Below are 13,346 nucleotides of genomic sequence, written 5' to 3'. Positions count from 1 at the left end.
ATCTCGCGCCCAGGCATATTATCTACCTTGGATATCACCAAATCGTCTCACATTAGGTGATTGTTTTAAATTCTTAAAGATGTAATTATTCATATAATTTTTAAAAACTAACCAAAATTGAGACATAACCACAACTATTGTTCAAATAAATAAACTTAGTATACAAATATTACACATAAAATAAGTCATGCCGGTAATACAAGGAATTTTAAGTGAAAATTCACTTCTATTTGAAAAAATAATTTGTGCCTTTCATTATTGTAAACATTACAAATTAGTTGCTAACAATTACGCTAAAGCTGAGATAATTATATGTCGGAGCAATGGCGCTACTGTCAGCTGCCATTGTCATTATGTCACAGAGCTCATAAATTAACAACGTCAAAGTCAAATCAGTTTAAATCCGTAAATACTGGTATATTCGATTTGCTAATATTGCTAGATCTATAAATTAACGACGAAAAGTAATCAAATAAACCACTTGTAAATTTATGAGCTCTGTGACATAACTAAAATGGCAGCTGACAGTAGCGCCATTGCTCTGACATGCATAATTACTAAATAAGAAGAAAAGATTTTTAATTTTAATGTTTGTTAAATCTTTGATTACGTTATAATTTTTTCTGCATATTAAAAAATCAAAGAGTGATCTCGATACTTCCGACATGAGCTGTCATGTCACATTATTAACACAAGCGGTCAATTGATTGATGTGTACAAATTGTTAAATCGTTAATCTTTTTTTATACTCTGTGATTTATAACAATCAACTTTTTGTTAAAACAGATCATGTTTAATTAGTTGCTTAGTTTTTTATAGGTTTTTTGATAGGCATTTGTTGTATTTGGGGGTCACGGCTCATAGGGTACAATGTAAATATATAAATGCGATGTATAACAGTACCAGCAATCTTTCTATAAAACAAAAAAAACATTATATCTGTTTCGACACCACTAACTGACATGTGTGTGATTTTAAGAATTTTGTGTAAGTTATTTTTAACCATAAACAAAGGTTATATTTTTTTGTTTTTATGGCTCTGGCACGGTTTGTGCATTAGCCAGCGTCAAGTATAAGATTTTTATAATTCGCACTTGTAATTTTGCCATCCATCCTAAACCTTCACAATCTCCTTTCTTAGGTAGCATACTCACTGCTTGCCTTAGAAATTCGACCGTGCCCTCCCTGTTCGGTTTAAGCTCTCACCCGATACCGCAGAAGGGGCCAAAGGCCGAGAACAAATTTAAATTAAATTAAAAATTGCCCTCGAACCGGGAATCGAACCCGGTACCCCTTACCTAGCTGCCACTTAATAAGACCGCTAGGCTATGAGGCCCTTAAGGTTATATGTATTTACTAGCAACTACGTCCTCGCTCTAAATGTCATTTTGACAATTAACGGTTTGACTTAAACATAAGATGCACGATAAAAATAAAAATACCAACAAAATCGGTTAAAATATGTTTCTATCCCTTTACATAGGCCTTGTTCGTTATTGTACTGAGCTGTAATTTAAAATGCCTTGGCTGGTAATAACACAACATATGGATTAAGAATTAGAAGCTTAGGTAACCAATGTTTGTTTATGGCAATAGTTTTAACTTTATGCCAGTTTAAAATTTACGGAATAAAAAATAAACAAAGTCATCAAAAGGAAACACCAATGTTTTAAATTATATTAAATAGATGTAAGAAAAGTACAAGAGAATAATGTTTTACTTAAAAATCACTTAGTGTAATGCGGACCGTATCCTAGTTCCATACATTTCAGCAAAGTACAGACACTTAGTATAAAACAGGACAAAACCCTGTTTAAAAGCAAGATTTAAGCTGAGGACAAATAGTTTTGAACAGACTTCATTTGTATTTAGTGAAATTGTTTTGTTTTGTCGTATTTCTATAAAAAAGGATTAATAGTAATCTTAAACTTTTCTTGTTAGCGACGTATAGATGTTTTTAAGTCAATGGTAAGATTAGATTTTTAAAGCCACGCCTCTATGACATTAGGGTATTCTTAAGTTCGAAGACTTGACATATAGACATATAATGACATTATAGACAATTTTATTTTGACATACACGTATATCTGGATTCATTGTTTCGTAAATTGAATGTTTCATTGATAAAATATAGGTAATTAGTTTTCTGTGCGAAACAAGTATTTCTAGGCAAAGACGAAACAAAAGACAAACCAACAGTATATTGTTAAACTCTAAAAACATAATAAACACTGAACATAACACAATAAACGCTACCTTTACAAATTTTCGAGGGGCATCGACTAATGTTATTACGAATATTTTTCTATTTAAAGAAGCTAAGTTTTAGCATATTATGTAAATTACCTAAATTAAGTTAAGTTACCTAATATTAACGACAGCCTGTCATTAAGTGTACCTACCTACTTGTTTAATTTAAAAAAAAATAGCTTAATATTTGACTAAATACCAAATGGTTTTTCCAAAAGTTTTTGAAAGATTTTGTATAGAAGAGTCCGACAGTCTTTTATTTAAAAAATAAAAAAAGAAATAAATTTTTTATGTGACCAGCAAAGTGTTTGCGAAAGTTACGAGTCCAATTAGGCCCCACTTTTAGTGTTTAGTTTCAACATTGGTGACCAAATACGCAATGAAATTGTCTTTTACTTATAAGAATGAATTGCTAAAGTATTGCTGAATGACGCAAATATAAAATTATTATTATTGAAGCTTAATTGGTTAGTTAACATTTCTTAAGTTTAATTGTTCTTAGTATTAGTTGTTCTAAACCAAATATTAAGTGTAAGTGTTGCCCTAGTGGTTTCAGCGTGCGACTCTCATCCCTGAGGTCGTAGGTTCGATCCCCGGCTGTGCACCAATAGACATTCTTTCTATATGCGCATTTAACATTCGTTCGAGCGGTAAAGGAAAAACATCGTGAGGAAACCGACATGTCTTAGACTCAAAAAGTCGACGGCGTGTGTCAGGCACAGGAGGCTGATTACCTACTTGCCTATTAGATTGAATAAATGATCATGAAACAGATTCAGAAATCTGAGGTCCAGTCGTAAGGAGGTTGTAGCGCCACTGATTTATTTTTATTATTAAAAGTTTAGGTAATTTTTTTTATCCTCATAAAATTATTATTTATATATAAAAATTTTAATGATAAAAAATCGTTGTATTATTTTCAAAATTAAATAGATATACATACTATACAGTTACAGGTCACAATAATAAAGATAAATGTTTAATATAATTCGTCCATTATGACGGCATATATTTTCTTAGGAATTGAACTCCATTTAAGCAGACTAAACGCTGTACTACGTGACGGGGTAAGCTATGGATGTGTTTAACACATCATATTTGTATAATATTACACGATAATCGTTTTAAGTCAAGAATCGTAAGCAATTCATTGTAAGCCAAATAAATTGTGCACCTATTCGTAATTTATAAAGCCTTCAAAGTGCGTAACGACCCTTCAATTTCCCTTTCAGTGGAATCTATTCAAGACGCGAAAGCATTTCACTTTACCTCAAACCAATCGGATCCTTCACAATAAAATATTATGAATTAGCTATGCCCGCGAATTTGTTCGGGTTATAAAACATAATGTTTATCAAAAATTTCAGTATAAAACTTTACTTTAAAAAGTTTGTTGTGTTAGTGTGTGTAGTGTGTTAGTGGTTAGATATGTTGATTATAATTGGACCGATATTTGATTATAACTGAGTGAAACACAAACAATCGACTAAATTGGTATAAATATATTTGACAATTGACCATATATAACCACACTACCATAGATAAAATACACACTATGCATGTAGATACATTACTAATGGGCTTGTAGCTTATAGTGAAGCAAAACTTCTTAATTATTAGTTTAATTTGCATCCTAAAATGCAAAGGAATAAGATAGTAAATACACTAAGGCGTTAGAAAATATATATGCTTGTGTTCTGTGTACCTCTAACATACAAACACAGACAAACCGACCTTAATTTTCATATCAAACTTCCAGAATGGAATATTAAGAATAGGCCATCTTAATACCGAACGAGGTGAATATTAAAGTAGACTTTTTCGATGATTTTCTTCAATAATTCCTTACGCGGAAAATTCATGGCACGATCTCTAACCGAAACATGATTTATGAGTGCGTAGATTATAAATAAAATATGAATATGGGTTGCGTGTTTTCTATGGATAAATTGTATTTTTATTTTATCATAACCTCGTTCCTTCACCCTTTATAAAACATGTTTTACTATGAATAACCGGTTTTGTTTGTTTTAAAGTCAGTATAATTCCAGACAGGCCGTAGCCTCACCACATAAAACGTAAGTCCTCTGAGACAGTGGTGGTCCCGGTCGTGTCTGCCAATTTGGATGAAGCCTAAAAGCAACATGGGACTCCCACTATGGGGTTGAATGACTGCACTGGTGAAATAACTTCTGTCACGGGTAGTGACTTCCGGACGCCTAAAGTAATATTTAAAACACATCAAGCTTCACAGACTGTATCAAAATTAAAACTCCTTTATTTGTTTAAAAGGTAGATGTCATTATGGTCATTCAAAGTTCTTGGCATAGCTGCTAACTTCACGCATATTCTATATTTTCTTTTTACTAGTAGATTGTCTTATTCCCATCTCGCTCGGGCACGCTATAATCACACTGACAATTTTGTGTCTCAGGTGCGCGCGCATCGTAAAATTTCACTCTCATCAATTTTTCATAACGCGCCTAAAGAAGTATAACTTCAAAAATAAAATCAAACTATAAAGTTGGAACAACTGACTGGAGTACGAGTATTAATCACGAACACACGGCCCGTAGTAAAACGTAAACCGGGTGTTTGTTAAAATGCATGAATACGTCTAAGTGATAGCGCAAAAAGGCACTTGGACTTTAGTAATCTTATGACTCTAGTTATTGCTAGTTAGAATGTGCAATTTAATATCCATAATTAGAGCATAATCTGACACCTTGAACAGAACAGACTATATCTAGCTTCACTTCCTTTTCCTGAGTAGCATAATCATAGATTAACGTAGATCTTAATGCGTGCCTTGCCGACCGTGAAGGTGCACTTTTCTATTTCTAAGGTTACTGTTCTATTAAAGAAACGAATATATAATACATTCAATAGATTTCTTATGAATGATATTCTTCCTGCCTGCTTTCTTAGTCTTAAGTTTGAACTTTCTTTCCAATCGATAAAATTATAGTTCAATTAACACGTTATATAACATAAATAATAAGCAGATCTTTATCTGCGAGGGATAAATTGTTCATTCTATTTTTGAAATTCGAATGCAGACAATGAGCACAGACAATCCACAGATTAATACTAGTTTCGAGGTGACTACATAAATGATAACGCTCTATGCTCTGTGTTCTTAACAATGGTACCTTTATATGTTATTAGGAATAATAAATTATAAGGTAATAATATAATTATATCATATAACAAATGTGGGTTATGTCATATAATATAGTAGCTAATCAATGATTAACGACTAATGACGTGCAATTTGTTCGTTTTATTACCACTGAAGGTATTATATATTTTTTATAACCACGAATTAGTTTTGTTTTGACTTTGATTAATACAGCTATGCAAAAGGAGGTGTGAGCAACCTTAATTAATTTAATACAGAAAAATTCTGCCTTTATGTGTATTTTGCATCAGAACATTTTTTATAGGTTTTTAGCACGAATTTAACTTGAGCTAATCTGTCGCATCAGTGCGTGACGGTATTTTTTATGTTATAAAATGGCTTTCATAAAAAAGTGTTACGGCAGGTACATGTTTTTCTAGCGTACGGCAACTTTGAGGCGAGTTTATGTTTATATAATTAAATTATTAAAATTTAGTCAAAGTACCAATGGTTCTAGAACAAAATTCGAGATAAGGTAACCTCCTTTATATGTATTCTGTGATACCTTATGTTATAAAATCTATAACACAGACTACGACAATATTTAAAAAAAATAATCACCTTCTTGCGTTTCATACGAAAGGAATTCAATATTCCATAGAAAAAAGTAATTTAATTTCGAATTGCTATATTGCGTCCATTACTAGTAAGTGGATCTGCAATACGCACGTCTTGTGCAACTTTAGATCATCTCTCGATAGTGGAAGGGTTGCCACAAGGAATATATGTAAAAAACATATTTATTTTTAGAACAAGACTCATTTGATAATAGACCTTGAGCAATGAGCATATATTACCATGTAAACGTAGAGCCTACTTTCACTTCATAAAAAAGCGAATTATTCTTGTATTTATTGTATCAAATCAAATAAACAACAGTTTTATTGTAGTTTTTTCTTTAGCTTTCCTAGTGTGATGTACAGAAATTGTATTGTCAACCCTATCAATATTTTACGTGACCAGCCAACCCTAGTAGTTTCGTAAGGTGACACTTTTACTCTTGATAAAATGTGCCGAATACCGACGAGTGAAAGTGTTTGACAAAACTGTAATTTGCGTATGAATTCGTGACATTAGATACGCATATGACGTTGGTGTTATGGCGTGCTAGCTAAGATATTTCGAAATAAAATAGTTTATGCAGTTAAACTAAGCTACGCACTATAACCAAAAATGAATTAGCTTTTAGTCACATTGATTTTCAGCGATATATTGGAATAAACTGTGAGCTTATATGGTTAACTCATGCAACATTCTCCTTATATTATGTAACTGAGGTAACATAGAAATCAGTTTTCGAAATGAAAACGTTAATACAATACTGCTTTGTACCTATTTGTTTATTTTTTGCTACTAAACACAGTACATTGCTTATATCAGATTTTATGTGTCTATTCAAATATAGAACGCAATATAAAGACATGTATTCTTACTTGCGCCTTCAGTTATGCTCGCATGTCTTCAACGTATACTCTAGCTGAGTTTGTGTCAACATAGATTAATTAATTGTAGTTATTTTTATATTAAATATTTAACATATTTTATGAGTAACAGAACCTAATAAAAGGCGACAACTACTCGGAAAATATTCTCATGATAGTTATGGGCCAATAAGTTTATTTAGTTTGGACTTGAGTACGCGTTATTCACGGTTTTAATATTTATAAAACAAACATCTTTCTCTATTGATAACTTGCCCAAGAGAATTACAAAAGCGAAATTAGAATATTTTTCAAGGCGATCTTCGGTCACAGTCCACTTATTCGTAAAACTATGCGGCGTTAAACGCGCTCGTTGCACGACAACTTTGTTTTATTGCGAACACTTTTATTTACTCTTGCACCATTTTATTAGGTTTTTGTGCGGTCAGTGGTTATATACGGCTAGTTTGAGCGGTGAATTTGCCTCCATACATTTTATATGCGGAGACGTAATAATATATTAAAATTGTGATACGTTTGTAGATATTTAGTTTTAAAAAACGTGTGGCACTCGGGGACTGCCGCGGTAAGGCTATTGCATAGCATTTTTTATAAACTTATGCAATATAATTATTTATTTATTTTTTGCAGTATTTTTTTTTCTTTGATATTAATACAATCTACCACTCTACCGGACTCAGACTAACACGCCTATTCGATCACGCTAAACCGATGTGAGACGCAGCATGCGTTCTGTCCCGCTCTAACGGGTATTGGCCGCACCTATATTAGGTCATCGTGTGTTAGGTTTTTTTCGTTACGGAATTTCTTGATTCGGTCGCCGCGCTCAAAGCCCACGATAAAATCTATGCAATAGCTTAAAAATCTTTACATCGATATAAATGAAATACATATTACCAGTACAATTTTATGAATTAAATTTACGAAGCAATTAGAAACTTTATGACTACTATACATTTATAGGTTTGAAATAATTTAATTAAAATAATATTGTAGGTATTCCATATACGACAAAAGACATTAAATGTAAGTAATAAAAATAAAAATGCTGTATTTATTATTTGGGTAAAAGCCTCATCCATGGAATTTCACATTTTTTTTTATATCTACAGCCATCTTTCCCTTCATCTTTGGGGGAAATGTATAATATGTTTTAAAAGGTTACAGAACCGGGGAGCGTATTTTTAATCGCTGAGAATCGAATTAAAAAGCCAAGCCAACCTTTCTTTGTTCTCACGCACGCAGTTTCTAATTATTAATATATTAAATTAGCAATATTCAATTGTTTATATGTAGCACACACATAAATTCTTCAAGCATTTTTATATACTTGAAAAGTATGTCGAATTTTTTTCGATTTGAGTAGTTGCTACAATGGAGTTTTACTCTGTACCAATTAAACAGGACAATATTTCGACGTAGCTACTAGTATTTCGTATGTTAAAATGTAATAAAATTTAAACCAAGGTTATATATAATGCAAAATTGTGTTGCATACATAATAATAATTCAAACTGTTTATGTCTTAACAAATGAGCAATTAAATAAAGTAATTTTAGCTTATTTTAAACTACAGAGGATAACGTTTCTAAGCTGTTATTTAGTAAGACTGAATGTAATTGTTAAAATTTAATACGTTAGCGTGTTAATAATACTATATTTGTGTATGTAATTTACTCATAGACCTCGTTTTGTTTTGTAGTAGTATGCAATATAGAGCAATGGCCTAGTGGCTTGAGCGTACTTTCATCCCTGAGGTCGCTGTGCATCAATAGACAGTACTTTTTTGCACGGTTTGTGCATTAGCCAGCGTCAAGTATAAGATTTTTTTATAATTCGTGCTTGCCTTAGAACTTCGACCGTGTCCTCCATGTACGGTTTAGGTACTCGCCCGGTACCGCACAACCCTCCCAAAGGCCGAGAACAAATTTAAATTAAATTAAAACTTGCCCTCGAATCGAACCCGGTACCCCTCACCTAGCTGCCACTAAGACCGCTAGGCTATGAGGCCTCTAAGACAGTACTTTCTATGTGTATTTAACACTCGTACGATGGTGAGTGTCAGGCAAGGATGCTGCGGCTGAAAAATGATTATCACGAAACAGATTACGATATCTGAGGCCAAGGCAACACGCCCCTGTTTTTGCTTCAACATGTTGTTAATAAAAATGATATGCGAAAATTAATTAAATTCCATTGTTTTATTTTTATATGAGAGAATGATGTTATGTTATGCTTCTACTATAACTTAAACTAAAATTAATATCTACGTACTCAGTATTTGATGGATAAAATATTATGGAATATGACTTTTCCTCCATATAACTTGTCTAACTCTGGAGAACTGATTAAAATTTTATATAAAAAAAAACTAAATATAGGATAACCTTACTTCAAATCCCTATAATACTACTTTTAAGTAAGAGTCGAAACTTAAAGATAAGTACGATTCCAACATCGAAATCCAATAAATTTTTGGCATAAGGGAATCATTGGTCGCCTTAGTTTCCGCATCTGTTTGAAACACCTGCCGGTTTTCACGTGTGTTTTTCTTCACCCCCCCACGAGCAAAGAAACACCAAAACAGCCCGGTTGAATGCACGACCTCAGGGTATCTCAAATAAATAAGCGAATTTATGTAATCACAAAAATTTTTACAAAATTTCCGCATGTATGAACCGTACGATGCCAATTCGTCCGTAATAACCAATTTTAAACACGTGTTCCGCCGTCCGTAAAGTTAATAACGATAGAAAAATCGCAATCCCGAAACTGACGGGATCTGATATAGGGTAGAGCGGGGCTAGTTGAGCAATTTTTCACTTGCTTGGATATAGCTCCTTAATGATAAGTCTCAATGAGTTGTTATGTGTCCTGATGGATTAGTAATTTATCCCTTAACAAAAGTGTCCATAGTATTTTTTTGTAACAAGTCCAATATAATAGCTATAGATGTTTAAATGCAGAAAGTCAAGTATGCTCAATGTACCCCATAGGTGGGGTAAGTTGAGCAAGGGTATGGGGCAAGTTGAGCACTAAGCATGTCTAGGATAAACCATGGGTTCTATGTTAACTTGAGATGAAGTAAAATATGTGTTAGACAGTCAGCTTTTTATTTATAGTCTTTTATTGACAGAACAACAAAACTTAAAGAAATTTTCTTTGTATAATTACCCGAAACTAAAATAAACAAAACATGAGCATCCATATCTATCCATTACTTACGATAATTTCTAAAAAAGATTACCAAGGCTGGTGGGTTCTGGTAACTGTATAGATAGCTACGATTTTTTTGTTTTAAAAACATAATCAACCATTCTTTTCCATCTTATTTGCAATTCAGCTAGGTGGAATTTCAATGCTAAATTTAACAGCACACTCTTAGGCAAGGCGACGGACGTCTTTTGGAGAAAAATGCCATTTGTAGCAAGTATATTTTCAAAGAGTCCTCCTGTGAGGGAGGATATACTTCCCTCGGTGTTGTATAGCCCATAAATGAATCATCACCTTCATTTAATTTATTTCAAAGTCAACCAATACCGAATTATTTCGCGGCGGTATTCACACTTTTACCTTATCGTGGACAGTCTTTGCAGCATTATTTAAGTATTCAGTAGTGTAAGAACATCTTGTAGTCTTCCTCTTGTAAGTCCGCATCCAAACAAAAAATAAAAGATTCATTACTCATCAGTTGTTTAAGTCGTGGAGTTAGTTGCTCAACTTACCCCAACCCGGAATTTTAAAAGAAAAGTGGGATTGTAAAAAAATGCCTAGAATTAGACCCAAAACCTATTTACAAATCAAAAATACAATAATCTTCTGGAAGATTAACACTGTCCTGATTGAAAACAGAGAACATTTGACAAAGACAGACGAAAACTTGCGATAAACAATGTTTTTACTTTTTGGTCACAAAATAAACAAAACGCTGTGACACTTCACTCACTCGTCGAGCTGCCACTAGCTATCGTGCGATGATTAACCCTCCTACGACTCCTTCTTTTCGCTATTTGATACTCCCGCGTAAGTTGAATAGTTTCCGAGATATTTCGATTGCCCAACTTGCCCCTATGCTCAACTAGCCCCGCTCTACCCTACATCAGGCGGTCACTCCCGCTGCTAATTTCCCGGGAGACCTTCAGCTGGACAAATCGAAATGTTTCTTTATGTCACTCGCCTTTGCCGTGTCTTAAACAAAGCCAGCTGATATCTTCACAAACGATATGTTCTCCTGGTATATAGAGACTCTTCCTTCTTTGTATATATATGTAACTTGGCTGGTCCGATAAAAATATTTCGATAGGTTGAATAATTAGATTGGTCCATGGATTGAATATTGGCATGCTTTTCATTCGAAATGGATTGAATTAATTTGCGATATTTGTTTTAAAATAAGTGTTGTTTGATGATTTGATATTTTAAAAGAGTACCGAGAGTTTTTTACGCCGGCTTTTTCTCTCGGCCTACACCCTCTGTCTTCTTTGAGTAGGGATGCCTACAAATTCAAATTTAATGACGTGGAATAAGTGATACATGTATCTTATGTTCCATAATAAACATATTTTATTTTTATTTTTTATTTTAATTGTCAGTCTATGACAGTTAAAATTGGATTGAGATTGCATATTGGTTTTGGCCGTAAGACAATTAACATTTAAGGATTCATAGATTGGATCATTCATTCATAGTGGATATATATAACAATTATTATCGAAATCTTCATTTACTATTTCATCCGTCACCAACTTTCTTTGACTACGTGATCGTGTATTAGAATTATTATCAATATAAATAAATCTAATATCTAATTATTAAATTTTAGTAATAAAATACCGCTTTGATTTAATCTAATTCTGAGAGTGTTCCTTAACATTTTTATTCCATTCATTCATGTTTACTTACACGAAAAAGATCTTTAATTTAATCTATGTCAATTGGGATTGCTTGAATACTCAGTTGCTGAAATATTTCTAAGAAAAATATTTTTATTAGTCGAAATTGAAATTCCTAAAGGGTAAGATGTTATTTTGTGTAATTAGAATGTTGTGTACCAATTATAAACGGGATTTTGAAAGGAGGTTTTAAAATATTAAGTTGTATACTATACAGGTGGCCAAAAAGTCGTGGATCAAACGCAAATAGGGGATAGATGAGGTCATCAGCTGCAAAAAATTGTTCTACGGGAGGTCTCTAAGCTCAACCCCTGCAGAGTTAAAATTTATTTTGCGTTTTATAAGAAAATTGACTTTTTTTTACTAATTCTTATTAAAATCGAAAATATTTACATCCTGTATCTTTTTCATAATATCCACTAAATTGGGACTGATGAGTTCTTGCTTTAGACATACTATTTAAAGTTGTTTATTGAGTGTATTGAAGATAATATTGAGTTATACGATATAAATTGCAGCTGATGACCTCATCTATTGCGTTTGATCCACGACTTTTTGACCACCCTGTATATTTATTAACATTTCTAATTAATGTTGAAAATTGTGATTTTCTAAGAATAGAAGAGACTAGAAATTTTCCAGTATTTTTATTATTGTTCCTTAAAAAAAATGCTTGGAAAATATTACGTGAGCGTAATTATTTAAGGTTTTTTATTAATTTGAAATTATGATTTTCGTTTCTAAGGAAGATTAACAAATACAGTATACCAAAAAGTTAAGACCACTTTTAATTATTTTAAAAATATCACAGTGATAAAACCTTCCACATAACTATAGAAAATATTGAATTTTGCTCCCAAACTTATCCATTATTACAGCGAAGTGATTGCTCATAAAACCAAATTCAAATGCAGAAATTAGGTTCGAAATTGACAGAATAAATATGAAATTCAATTTCTCATAAGCCCCTATCCGTGATTTACATATGGAAGGCGAGTTTAATAAAGCAGTATTAAAAATTTGAACGGGGTTTGAGCTATACGTTAGAACACGTGTCGTGCTTAACAGAAATCCGTTATCGGAACGACTCTCAAAGGATTTAATTTCCTGCCGACGAAATGAAAATCGATTAGTTTGATTTCCGATGGAGGCCAGCGCTGGAGGGTCGATAGTTTCCGATGTGGTTTGGTTTAACTTAATAAGACATGCGAGGTAATATAGCTGAAGCCTCTACTGATTGTTTTCTGCTGGTAATGGAATTCTTGATTGGTCAGTGTCGTAAATTTTGTTTTGAAGTCTGGTTATGGAGCATTGTGCGTGCTTATTGATTATTTCTAATCTTTTTACTTAATGAATTTAGACTATAGTGATATTTTAAAAAGTATATAATATGTGTAACATATCTAATATATAAAATTCTCGTGTCGCGGTGTTTGTGGTTAAACTCCACCGAAACGGTTTGACCGATTCTCATGAAATTTTGTGTGCATATTTGGTATGTCTGAGAATCGGACAAAATCTATTTTTCATCCCCCTAAATATTAAGGGTAGTCCAAAACGAAGTTTGCCAGGTCAGCTAAA

At 32.7% G+C, this 13,346-nt stretch overlaps 1 protein-coding gene across 3 annotated transcripts in view; it reads right to left on the bottom strand.

Annotated features, from left to right (window-relative positions):
• Positions 1-13,346, bottom strand: part of LOC125057743 — a 124,332-nt gene that overhangs the window by 77,566 nt on the left and 33,420 nt on the right. The window lies entirely within an intron of this gene.

The sequence above is a fragment of the Pieris napi genome, chromosome 17 (genome assembly GCF_905475465.1).
Source record: "Pieris napi chromosome 17, ilPieNapi1.2, whole genome shotgun sequence".
NCBI classification, from domain to species: Eukaryota; Metazoa; Arthropoda; class Insecta; order Lepidoptera; family Pieridae; genus Pieris; species Pieris napi.
The sequence above is the reverse complement of the archived record's forward strand: the minus strand, read 5'-3'. Positions and strand labels throughout refer to the sequence as shown.